Source organism: Octodon degus, unplaced genomic scaffold (genome assembly GCF_000260255.1).
Source record: "Octodon degus isolate 3935 unplaced genomic scaffold, OctDeg1.0 scaffold00220, whole genome shotgun sequence".
NCBI lineage: Eukaryota > Metazoa > Chordata > Mammalia > Rodentia > Octodontidae > Octodon > Octodon degus.
Genome location: NW_004524796.1, coordinates 852,331 through 865,783, shown reverse-complemented (window position 1 = coordinate 865,783; position 13,453 = coordinate 852,331). Strand labels below are relative to the sequence as shown.

General features: G+C 36.6%; 1 pseudogene; it reads right to left on the bottom strand.

The window, feature by feature from the left end:
* Nucleotides 1-1,029, bottom strand: part of LOC101567049 — a 3,729-nt pseudogene extending 2,700 nt beyond the window's left edge.
* Nucleotides 1,030-13,453: the final 12,424 nt, after the last annotated feature.

Genomic DNA, 13,453 nt, shown 5'->3' with positions numbered 1-13,453 from the left:
TCTCTCTCTCTCTCTCTCTCTCTCTCTCTCTCTCTCTCTCTCTCTCTCATTCCCACAGTCTGTCACAATCTCTTGTCCTTGACCAATCTTTATCGGCTTCTTGGTCCTAGTCTCTTGGCCCTGTGTCTCTCCTCTCTCTCATGCTATTATGTTCACATCAATCACATTCTTAAAGTCTGTCTCCACTGTCAAATAACCCAAATCTTGAATGGACCTGCTGATCTGACTCAGGAGAACTTCTTGAACTACGACTTCATGAATCCTGACAAGAAGTACTTCTTTTGGGTTCTCCACGTTGTAACTGATCAATCCTAGATTTTGTTTCTCCTGTGATTTGCAGGCTTTTTGCATTTTCTCTTGAGCCACTAGGTAGCACTCTCTTTTGACCACTTTTATCATCCCCACTCTGATGGGCAGAATCATTGGCTAGAGAAAGCAAATCACCAGAGGTAATGCTATGATTACTCTGATTGCTCCTAAGGCTACTGTTCCTCTTTTGATCTAGTGGCTTGTGATGTGGTGTATCCTCCATAGTCATGTGAGGTGCCTGTACCTTTTCCACCCATGTTCTGTGGCATTTTCTATGTGAGTCTTAACTGGAAAAAGCAGCATTACTGATGTTGAATGAGGTGGCAGAGGTGGACATAATGCCACAGGTGGTGGCAGCAGTAACAGAGGCAGAAGTAAGGGCCAGAGCAGCAAGAATACCAACCATAGGAGGGAGAACAGAAGACAGAGGAAAGAGGGTGCTCCCAGGAGTGGCAGCAGTGTCAGCATGCTCTGATTCTGTCATCTTATCTGATCAGGCACAGCCTCATCACAACAGTCACTAAAGGCTATATCTTCTTTCTTCTGAGGATCCTCTGGTGTGCCAGCTTTACCACTGGACATTTTAAGCAGCTCCTCTTTGGTTGTCATAGGGAGAGTCCATAGGCCCCTTTTCTTTTTACTTTGCTGGAATGCTTCTTCATCAGAAATATCAGACTCACCTTTGGATCTTTTATGTTTTTATTCAATATTCCAAAACATAAAAACTTAATTAGAACAAATTTGTTAAGATATATAACATATGAGTCTCAAATACAACTTAAAGAAAATGAAATGACAATGAAACATTTTTTCTACAAAGTTCAAAGTCTTCACTGTGTTGCTTCTACAAACACCTTGGTTGGGATAATGAACGTAGCCTGCTATACACCCCAGTAGCCATCAGTAGCAGTGCCCTGACAGGAGGGAAGATATCAGTACCTCTGGGTTGTAGTAGAAGTCCTTCCTCCCAAGAGTGACAGGGAGACTCATCCAACCTAAGAATTTGGTGCTTTCATTTGAGAAAAGTTAGATGTGTAAGCCTCCAGCTATATTTTTGTCAGTACAGTTTAGGGTGAAGATGCAGCTTTCCTGTGTTTTTGGAGTAACACAGTTATAGCTGAAAAAATGGGATTTTTGTCAAAGCTTTTTTTTGTCCCCAAAGAATGACATTTCCAGATTCTCATGTTCTTCAATTCTAATTCTGGGTTAAACAACTCAAATATAAAACCTAGGGAATTTTTGTTTATTGTTTTCTGAGTTTCAAAATCCCTAGCCAATGTCTTCTAACTGCTTTTCAGAGTTTTCTTTATACATTTTATATGAAATACCCATAGTTTTTATTTGTAGAAAACAGAAATAGAAAAAATTACATCTATCACTTTTTCTTGATGTAAAAGTACCAACCTTGTTTATATATTGGATTATTTTTTTCAAGAATTATCTGTATTGATTCTTAGCTATACTTGCTACACTTATCAAGCATACAACTATATTCATCTTATTTCAAAACTGACTGATATAGTTTTGCATTTTTTTCTTTTAAAAACACTTCTTTTGAACTCATAATTAGATTACTAGAGTGTAAAAATATTATTAAAGTAGTATTTTTAGGAAGAATTGTTTCATGTTTCAGCACTCATATAGCTAAGAACACCATTCTTTATGTTCATATATTTATCATGTGTCTATGTATAATTTTGGGGTTTCAACTATTTGACCATACTTTTTCATTCTTTTTTTTTAAGATGTCAACCCATCTTTTGATCACTTAATCTCTCTAACCAAGATGCTTATAGCAATCTCTACTTAGAATGTATTTTTTTTGCGAGGTGTGTTTATATAGAGTTCTTTTTTAATTTTGCAATTGATTTAAATAGTTTGAATTATGGATTTATATTCTTTCATTTTTCAGAGAAATTTGTTTATAAATATATAGGTTCTTATTCCTTACAGATTTCCTACATTTATCTCCAAACAAAAGTTCAAGTTGCCTTGTTTGGTTTATAGTTATTACGCTGCCCCTGGGCCTTTATAGGGCCATCTAGATTGCTAAGTACTTCTCTTTCTTGCTATAAGTCTAGTGTGTCTTCTGGGGATTTTTCTAGGCTTTATTGGTTCATGTTTTTCATCAGCCATAAAAGGACAGGATATGATATTGACATGTATGAAATATATCAAACTACCCTGTCAAAGTCTGCTACAAAAAAGGGAAATATGTTTCAATTCTCTCTTGAGGGCAAATATGAGTTATTACCAATTTTAACTTCCTTAATGTGATGAAAATAGCACAGAGATAATTTCTTAGTAAGTGAACATGTTATAACTCCTACAGAACTAGAAGTGTGATGTCTCCTACTGTGGAAGTTTTATAAAACCTTCCACATTGGCCTAAGAAGAGGGTATGTTTTCACTCCAATAGGCAGTTGGCAGGAAGCAAGACCTAAATCAAAGATGCTATGGAGTATGAAAAGTTGGTGCTCCTAAAAGTGCAATTGCCATTTTACTGGTGGAATGAAAAAATCCCCAAAGTTGGGGACATATGTGCATTCTATCTAAATAATAAAAAATACAGAGAGAATAAATCCTTGTTACTGTCTTTTGTAACACCTTCACATTGTTTCTGTGGGATAAGGAAAAATCCAATGTCCAAGGACCAAAGAAACAGAAGAATATGTCATTCTGGATATTCAAAAAGTTAATGAAAATTATACACATGCATGTGTGTTTGAAAAGAGTGCTGAATGTGTTGTTGGTTGCCATGTGGATGTACTTATAGCAGGTCTCACAAAGCACTAAAATCTCCTAAAGTTCTATTCTCTAGTTTTCTTTATTCTTTCCCCTAAATTATATCAGAATTCTAAAACTTTTTGTCTTTTGCCTTACAAATTTGAATTCTCCATAATAGTTAAGCTTGTAAACTTTAAATCCTGTATTCTATAGAATCACATAGAAAACACAAAATAAGAATTGTGCTCTTATCTATTTCATGGAATGCTATCCACTGTAGTTCTTTTCTGTCTTCTTACTTGGGACTTGAATGTAACATCTCTGCTCTCTTATCCCTACAGCAAGAGATCCCCTGGCTTATAGGTGAATTTAATACTGAAATGTGGTCTGTCGAAGACTGATGTGGAATTGTTCCCAGTTCCTTCATGTTTAGACAATACAGAAAGAGAAAGCATAAATCTACCATAAATGATCATGCCCAATTCACAATGCAGCAGGCTGAGGAAGTAGAGCACATGCTGAAACGCTGGGCAGACAGTACAGCACAGATCTGAATCTTGGTATCACGCATTCTCTGTGCTTAGAGAACTGCCATGCTGGCTCCCAGCTTTCAAGATAACCAATTTCTGTTTGGCTATGTCAGGGCCAAGTATGAGTTGTAGCAACTTTGGCAAGAGTGAATATCCCTCTCCCCCACAATACTGTCATTCAATTTATGATTGCTCATCCTTTCAAATACAAAAACCCAGAGTCATCCACAATTGTAGGTGGCTCTTCATATGTTAATCCACCTAATATACTCAGTGAGGCCATCTTTATTGCCCCCTTTTTCTCTACTTTCTCTGTCATTCATTTGACTAATGTGGTATTAGTCGTCTTTTGCTAGTATCATGTCAGTTGCTTCCTTTTCTCTTTTTTATGTATTTAGTACAGGGTCTTACAGGGTCTCACTACACCGATTGGACTCATACTGATCCTCCTGTTTTTAGCCTCCCAAGAGCTGGGATTACAGGCACATGCCACCACACCCAGTCTCAGTCACCATCTTGGTATGCCCTGGATTGAACCCCGGTCCCTGTGTCTGCATAAGCAGGTGGTTTAGTCCAGGAAGCTACCTGGCTGGCCCCCTCAATTGTTTCTTGGGATACTGCTTCTTATAGAAGAGATTTTCAAGTTAGTCTGCTACCGAGTTTCATTATAAGTAGTTAGAAGTTTTGATTGAATTCTGGGAGGTGCCTTTTGTAATATCTGTTTTCTGATCACTGTCTTGCCTAGAAATCCTTCTTATTAAATTCTACACTTGTGTTGATCATCACTTTCAGGCTCTCACAATGACTTTTCCAAAAAAACCTTCCAAGTAAACTAAAATTTCTCCACAGACTGGAGACTGGCATGACCCCTAAGATATCAAATAGTTCATAAAATTAGATGAATTGCTGTAATAACTACAGAAGGTATAGCAACCATATTCATTCATTTTTATCCACTGATTCATGCAGTAATCGTGTTAAGCACCAAATTTGAAAGTTTCATGCTGGGCAGTGAAAATTATTTATTTAAAAAAATTGCTTCAGGAGGTTGAGGCAAGAGGAACATGAGGAGTTCAAGTTCAGGCTGGGAGATATAGTGAGTTCAAGGATAGCCTGGACTACATAGAAAGACCCTGTCTCCACAAAACAAAAAAGAAATCGATTGCTCCATTAAAATACATGGGATAGAAAACAATTCAGTGGTTATAACTGAGTGCATTGGAAGCACTCAGATAGGTTATGAGAGCACCCAAGAATGGAGACTCTAAAGAGTAGTGCCTTGTGATACAGATGACTAGCACAACAACATTCCATCTCTATTGCAAGATACATGAGATCATCAACTTTTAAAGATGGAAGACTCATTACAGTTCAAAGTCTTAAAAGCTCTATCCTATAGAATCTGTTCCTTTTAGTAGAAAGGCAGAACGTCATACATGGCCATACGTTTTGGTGGAGTAAAACTGCTCTCCACATGGCCAAGAAGCAAAGAGAAAGGAGGATGGCTATGTTCCATACTCTGCTCCAATGACTGAAGAACCACCTCCCAATATTATTACTTAGGAGAAATGCTTTACTATGTGAACCTTCAATACATAGGACATTCTAGATAAAAAATACTGCACTTCTCCCCTGATTCCTAAATGGTCATATCCATTTTGCAGTGCTAAAGAATATCCCAATCATAACTGTTTAAACAGAAACAAATATTTCCATTCCAAAAAGAGAAGAATAGATGTGTAGCAAGGAAAGATCAGATCAAAGCAAGATCAAAACATAGCAAGATATCTGTGTTTGGTGCGTTGGGCACATTAGCACAGGAAGTGGGCTCCCAAGAACTTGGACAGTCCTATCTCCATAACTTCACTGGTTGGTACCCTTATAGCCATTCTCTCAGGCTAGACTGCTTGCTGCCTGAAACTTCCCTTGCCAGGTGTTTACATATCTGGTATCTTAAACTTTCTGGGATCTCCACAGCAGCTTTGAATTCATTCTTACAGTTTCATGCATCACACTGTCAATGGAAACTTGAAACAAATCTATACTATCACAATTCTCTGACCACTCAGTCTTTCCTTGAAAATCTCAATGGAAGTATGCATGACCCTATAACTCTTGCTGTTTGTCTGCCCACAAAACCTGTATCACAAGAGAGACACAGTTGACTGCCTATATGACCTGTGTCCTGGCCTATTTAAATAATCGCTGCCATACCATCTGTGTCCCTTGCTGGTTTAGACTGTTCTGGTTGATCAGAGTGATCTGGAGTTCTCTTTTCAAAACAATCTACTCAGAAACTCTTTGAAATAAATTTGTACTTTTATCCCTTTAGGCTTGTGTTTAGTGAGTTCTTACTCATTCCTGAGATGTCCTCAATGCACATTTTTTTTTCATATGAGTGTAAAACCCTTTTTTTTTTTAAATCAGTGCTAATCTCCTTAGCAATGTTACCTTTCCTTGTCTATAATTTTAAATATGCTCTTTTCCCAGCCAAACTGCAAGTTTTCCAAACCTTTCTTCTCTGTTACATTTTGCTCCTTACTTTTACTGTAAGTTTATTGTAATTTCACTGTAAGTTTATTGTAATTTTACTGTAATTTACTTTAAGAAGAGCCAGTGACACTCATGTTCTATCTTGACTTACATATTGTACTACCTTGAAATTTGCTCTGCCAGATAAAATTATTTTACCAACTTTAATTTCAGCCTCCCACAAGGTCTCATGGCATAAAATGCATTCAACTTTCTTACTATGATGCAACAAAGACAGCCCCAGTTCAATTTCCAATAGATTATTTCCATCTGAAACTTCTTGAGCTTAACCTTTGCTATATACATATCTGTTCAGAACTTTGGGCTCTGAGCCCTCACTGGAATAGCTCATTAACTTTAGCTTACGGCATTTAATGTTTTCTTTAGCCCACTCCTCCTAAAACTCCTTCTGAAAAGCATTTTCAAAGATTACCCCACATTGTCACAGTTATATTCACAGCAACAACCCTACTTGTTGGTAGAAAATTTCTGTTAGCTTTATATTAGCATAATAAAAAACTAAGATACTAGTCTTACAAAAATAAAAGGTTTTCTTTGGTTAATACTTTTGGATATTTTAATTCATGACTGCTTGAGCCAATGGCTTTGGGGCCTGGTGTGAGGCATCATAAAAAACCATTCTCTTCTAAGTTAGGATGCAGACAAGAAGAGGTGCAACTTCATGAGCATATTTTCATGGGCTAGAAGACCTATCAAGTTTTCCTGTTTCACCTTCAACCAATAGTACCACTCTGAGGAAAAGGCCTTTAACCCATGGGCCTTTACAGGATTAAAACATTAGGCTTCCATCACCCTTACTAGTTGCCTGTTTGTCATCACCAAACTGAGAACTAAGTATCTAGCACATGAAACTCAGGGAAGGTGGACATATACAAAACATAGCAGAAAAAAAAAGGAGAGAGAGAGAAAAGAAAACAAAAAAAAAAGTTAAACTAAAAGAAATGACAATGAATGTATCACATCTTATAAGATTTTAATTGATATAAAATATATACAAAAAGACGTCATTAAATAAAAAAGGGCCAGTCAGATAGCTCAGCAGACTCAAGTGCCTGCTTAGGCAAAGCTCAACAGCTGGGGTTTGATCCTCCGTGTGTTGCCATTCCCCACCACATCTGGGAGGGGCGAGCTGCTATGGTGATTCAGACTGGGTGTAGTGGCTCATGCATGTAATCACAGCTCTCAGGAGGTTGAAAACAGGCGGATCACTATAAGTCCAACCTATGTAGTGAGACCCTGCAGACCCTATACTAAATACAAAAACAAAACCAGAACGACTTAAACATGTGAAGATGAAATGGCAAGAATGACTTAGTTTGTTTATGATTAACCTAATATTGACAATACTTAAACAGCAAAACACAAAGAAAAATTATTCCATTGGGCAACAGAATCACTTAAATATATGGTTCTTCAAGGAAAGTTATATCTGCTAAGTGACTGACACTGTACATATGTTATCCCTTCATTAAATTCTCCAGATAATCTCATGGAGTTATTTAACATAGAGAAGGCCAATTTCTTCAAGGTCATTAAGGTAGTAAATGTTTAAGCCAAACTTAGGACTAGCTCTGTTTGATCTCAAAGCCTGTTTTTTTTTTTTTCCCCCCATGGTATGTCTGTTTCCCTTAACATATAAATCACATAGGGCCCCTTTACAACAAAGCTTAATTCTTCCCTGAATATACTAAGTCTGAGTCATATCAATGTCTTCTGAATGTCATTAAGTCTATTTAGCAAAATTTGAAATAAAACACAATGTTTGTGAGACAGTGTAGTATAAGACTGTCTGTTTCCAACATGAACACAGTATTTTATGAAGTCCTGAGCATGCTATGGACTCTCAGCCTCATTCACTTGAAATTAGTCCACCTTAGTAAAAAAGCTTTAGTAACTCAGTATATTCAACATACATATGGGAGAGTCTTCTGAGATCATTCTACAACGGTTGCATTTTCTTACACTTGGGAGTTTATCTCCAAACTGGCTTCCAGTCTAACATGTAGAAAGTTAGAGTGTTGTCAATATGTGATAACAAGAAAAAAAATAGATAAAGAGAAAAATCAACAGCTCTCCTTTGATTCTAAAGAAAAATAAGATCACAAGGGAATTTGCTCTCCCCAAAACTAGAGAGGCCAATGGACAAATACCGATAGCCATAGCTCACCAGAGCAAAAAGCACCAGAGAACCAAGAGCTGGGGTAGGGAAACGCTAATTGCAACTGATGAATAACACTCAGAATAGGTAAATTGGAGTGTTAAAAACTCCAAAAAAATGTAATCATTGAGCAGTCCCCACTCTTTTGTGGGTTTTAACTCTTGTACCTACCAGAATCTCATAATGAACCCTGAGGAAGAATTCTCTTTACATCTAGGAAGGAGAAGAGAAGAAAACCTTCCTGAAATACAACAGACCATCCAGTTATATTTTAACAAAGTCTTCTGTCAGGTGAAGACATTTACACAGATCATAATCTGCCCTAGTGTGATAAGTGAGTAAATAACTGAGGAAAAAACAGGTAAGTACTAACTGCAGCCCTCTGCAGCTTTCCTCACAGAGAGGAAAAATACCCAGTTCTGGCCATTCTAGCCATGCTGTTCCAGTATTTGAGGTAAAGAAAAAACAAACAGACAAAACTGAAGAAACATTTGTGGCATCTGCTGTTCAGAGATATACGTTCAATAAGAGACTAAGACCTAATTATAGCTACTGTAGACTGGATCTTAACAGTTGCCTAAAGGTTTATAGAACTATGACTTTCTCTTCTGATGGCTTTATTGGGAAACTACTGAAATTTAAAGAACTATGGTACACTCTCCTGAACCAGAGGGACTGGGCCAGAGGTGCTCAAAACTTTGGGCAACTAGCTTGCCCAGAGAAATCCAGGTACCCAGCCCATTCTTCTAAACCGAGGGACCAAGAATTGGGCCAAAATGCTCAGAACCATGGGTAACTAGATTTTTCAGAGGAATTAAAGTGCCTAACCTATCACCCTAAATGAAGTGAAGCACCTGAAATCTGGCAATTGGCCTGGCCAGAGGAAAATGGCAAATCCACTTAACAAGGGGAAATAAAATGTATACAAACTCCCAATTTAAGATTTGTCTGTTATGTAAGTATAGACTCTGTTCCAATGGTCCAAAAAACAAAAACCAATAATTGCCAAAGTATGTCAATTTCTAAATTTTGCTTGATGTTATTGTTATTGCTAGTTGTACTATTGTAGCTTGGATATCAGATCTGTTTAAAGCACCTGTTCTCCCTTGGGTAACAATATTGGGAAGGGCTGGGGTAATAACTTCTCCAAAGCCTTCACCTAAAGATACAGGACAGTGCCATACAGAAACCAACATAGCACTTTCAATTGACTGGGAAGGTAGGATCTTGGAACAGATGCAAACCAAGAATCTCTGACTCATAGAGGATATCCTTGAAGAATAGACTCTTGCTAGAGTGCCCTTGATAGTAGTGATATAACTACCTATATCAAAATTTAACAAGGTTTATCACAAAAATCAAAATATAGGTCTTTCAGAAATAGAAAATGACAAGATGAAGGAGCAAAAGACTATCTCAGGGCACCATCCCACCTTGAGCAAGTGAGGAGATGTAAGGATAAAAGAAATGGGAAATCACACATATGAAATTAATGGAATGATAGCAACTGAAGTAGAGAAACAACTCAATATGGATATAGAGGAAATCAGATCTGAAATAATAGCTGAGGTAAAAAATTAAATGATAACCATAAAGAAGAATTTCTGAGTATATCTAAAGAAGACATTAATAAGCAAGTAGAGGAGCAAATAAAATGATGGAAACTATGAATAACCAATATAGGAAAGAAAAAATGCAAGAAACAGATTCAAAGAGATATTCAGGACATTAAAATTTGGTAAAACTGTTTGAATGAAACTGAAGATAGACTTTCAGGGCTTGAAGACATCCTTGCAGCTAGAGACCAGGAGAGGAAGAAAATCTCAAAAATAAGGAGGAACCATGAAATAATAATTCAACAGCTACAGGATGATGCAAAGATTAACAATGTAATACTGATAGGACTCAATGAAAAAGGAATCAATACAAATATCATAAAATGACTATTTGCACAAATAATAGCAGAAAACTTCCCAAGCATGGGAAAAGAAACTTATATTCAGAGAGGCAAGGCATATAGCATTGCGCTTAACATCAACCAAAATAAATCTAAACCAAGACATGTAATGAAAAAGATTCCAGTAATTCAGAACAAGAACAACATATTAAAAGTCCTTAGAGGAAAAGAAACATCATAAATAAAGGAAAGCCAATCAGAATCACAGCAGATTTCTCAATACAAGTCATGAAGTCAAGAAGAGCTTGGAATGAAGCATTTCAAATCCTGAAATGAAACAACTTCGAACACAGATTGATGTACCCTGCAAAATTCTCTGTCAAAAAATGGGGAAAAAAGACTTTGATGACAAAGAACAAGTAAAGAAATTCCTGACCACCAAGCCAACACTACAAATAATATTGAAACATATTCTAGAAAGAGATAAAAATAATCAAAATTCCAAGAGCAACAGAAAGAAACTACTTTCAATCCCCCCGGTTCAAAAAAAAAAAAAAAGAAAAGAAAGAAAGAAAGAAAGAAAAACAAAGAAAGAAACTACCAATAAGGACAAGCAACTAAGCACAAGGTAAAAATAGGGAACCAACAGAAGGAAAATAACATGACTAAGCTAAGCCAATACATATCAGTTATAACCATCAATGTAAATGGTCTCAATTCTCTAATTGTTTTTTTAATTTTTTATGTATTTGTTTTTATTTGATAGAGTATCACTATGCAGTTCAGACTCATACTGATCCTCCTGTCTCAACTTCTCCAGCACTGGGATTACAGGCGTTTACCACCACTCCCTGTTTGGGTGGTCTGCATTGCACACCCAGGGTTCTGGGGCAACATGGCATGCAGTACTGGGGATTGAACTCAAGTCCTTACACTTTCCAGGCAGGCATATAGACCACTGAGTTTTCTCCTAAACCCTTCAGTTCTCTAAATAAAAGAAATATACTGGCAGAATGGATGAAGAAACAAAATCCAACTATATGCTGTATATAAGAAAGACATTTAATTAAAAAGGAAATTCATAGGCTAAAAGTCAAAGGATAGAAAACAATACTTCACATATCAAGAATTCAGAAAAAAGCAGGGATAGCTATTCTATTTGCAGACAATGTGAACTTCAAACCAAGAATGATAAAAAAAAAAAAATAAAGGTCACTGCATACTTATTACAAGAAAACTCAAGGAGGAGGAGATAATAATCACAAAAATGTATGCACCAAATATGGAAGTGCTCAACTATATCAGTTATAACCATCAATGTAAATGGCCTCAATTCTCTAATTAAAATTTTTAATCTTTTATTTATTTGTCATGTTTAACTATATAAGCCAAATTTTAAAGGAAATGAAAAATCAAACAACAAATAACAGTGTTAGCAAGTGACCTTAAAACCCCATTGTCTTAATGACATGGATCAACTAGAAAAAAAATAACTTAGCAAAGAGGTAGCAGTTCTAAACCAAACCTTTGAATAAATGAACTTAGTAGACATTTACAGAGTGTTCTGCCCAATATTAAAGTACACTTTCTTTTCAATGTAACATGGGACATTCTCTAAAATAAACCACATACTAGTCCATAGAACATGCTTAAATAAATGTAAGGGAATTGAAATAACCCCATGCATATTATCTCACCATAATGCAATGAAACTAGAAATTAATGATGCAAGAAACTATGAAAGCCCCCCAAAACACATGGAAATTAAATAATACCCTCCTCATCAACCACTGGGTCACAGAAGAAATTAAATGATATCTACAATCCAATGAAAATTCAAAAATAACTTAGCAGAACTTGTAAGATGCAATGAAAGCAGTCCCCAGAGGGAAATTAATCGAGGTGAACTCTCACATTAGGAAAACAGAATGAGAAAAACTAAATACCTTAATGCTACATCTCAAGCATCTAGAAAGAGAACAGAAAGTCAAGCTTTAATCTTGTAGTGAATTTCTGTTTTCTGTTAGTTAACTTATTATACCAGCTGAATTAAATTAGCATGACACTTGGTGAAGGAGTGCTACCTGAGGATTGTTGCCAGCAGCATAAAGGCAGAACAGGAGAAGCTTCCAAAAATGCTGTTAGGAGAAACTGTTGGAGCTCTTAGAAGCTTCTAGTTCTCTTGGACTGTTCTGAAGGCCTTTGTCATGCTGGTCTTCCCGATGAACTTCAGAGAAGTTTGGGTCCTCATCTCAAGCATTGATTCCTGGCTCTGGAGGGAAGGATGTACACTTCTCAGCCTCATGAAGCTTGTCACATTGGCTTTCCTGAGGGGAACTCAGCTTTCCTCATCCTTGGAGGAGCTAGGAACCTCACTATTGCTGAGGACAGCTATGGTACTTTTGGAGGAGCTCTGGTGCTTATCTTGAGCATTACTTCCTATCTCCAGTTCACATCCCTCAACTTGCTAGCACATAACCTTCGCCCCACTGGCATAGACTTTCTAGCTTCTACCACTGACCTTTGGGCCTTTCCAGCGCAGATCCATGAAGTAGACCTGCATGAGACTTAGGTATGGGCTCTAGGCCTCCAGTTGGACTTGTGTAAGGCATTTTTATGAACTCTATGTTTCCAGCTGGACTCATTCAGTATATTAGAATCTAGGCCCCAGATGGATTATTTCATATTTAGTGTGTGGATAGAGTTCTTGAACTTGTTCTATGTGATTCTTGGATTACTCATTATAAAATACCATTTTAAAATATGCTCTGTACTATATTGTTCACCTATCAAAAACCCTAAGCCATAACAAAGCTCAAAGGAGGAAGGACATTTTAAAGACCAAAGCAGAAAGAAACGCGATTGAGACAAAGAAAGCAATACAAACAACTAATGAATCAAAGATTTTGTCTTTGAAAGATTAAATAACATTGACAAAACCCTAGCCAACCTCATTAAAAACAAGAAAGAAAAAACTCAAATTTATGCAATAAAGAATAAAAAGGGTGAGATTAGTACAGATCCTGAGGAAATTCAGTAAATCATCAATACCTACTTCAAAAATATTTACTCTCATAATGTGGAATATACAGAAGAAATGGATAGATTCCTAGATATGTATGAATTACCAAAGCCAAATCAACAACATATAAAAATTCTGAATAACCCAGTATCAGTCAATGAAATTGAAAATGCAATAAAAATCTTACCAACAAAGAAAAACACGAGTCCTTATGAATTCACAGCTGAATTCTGCAAGAGATTTAGAGAAGATTTTTA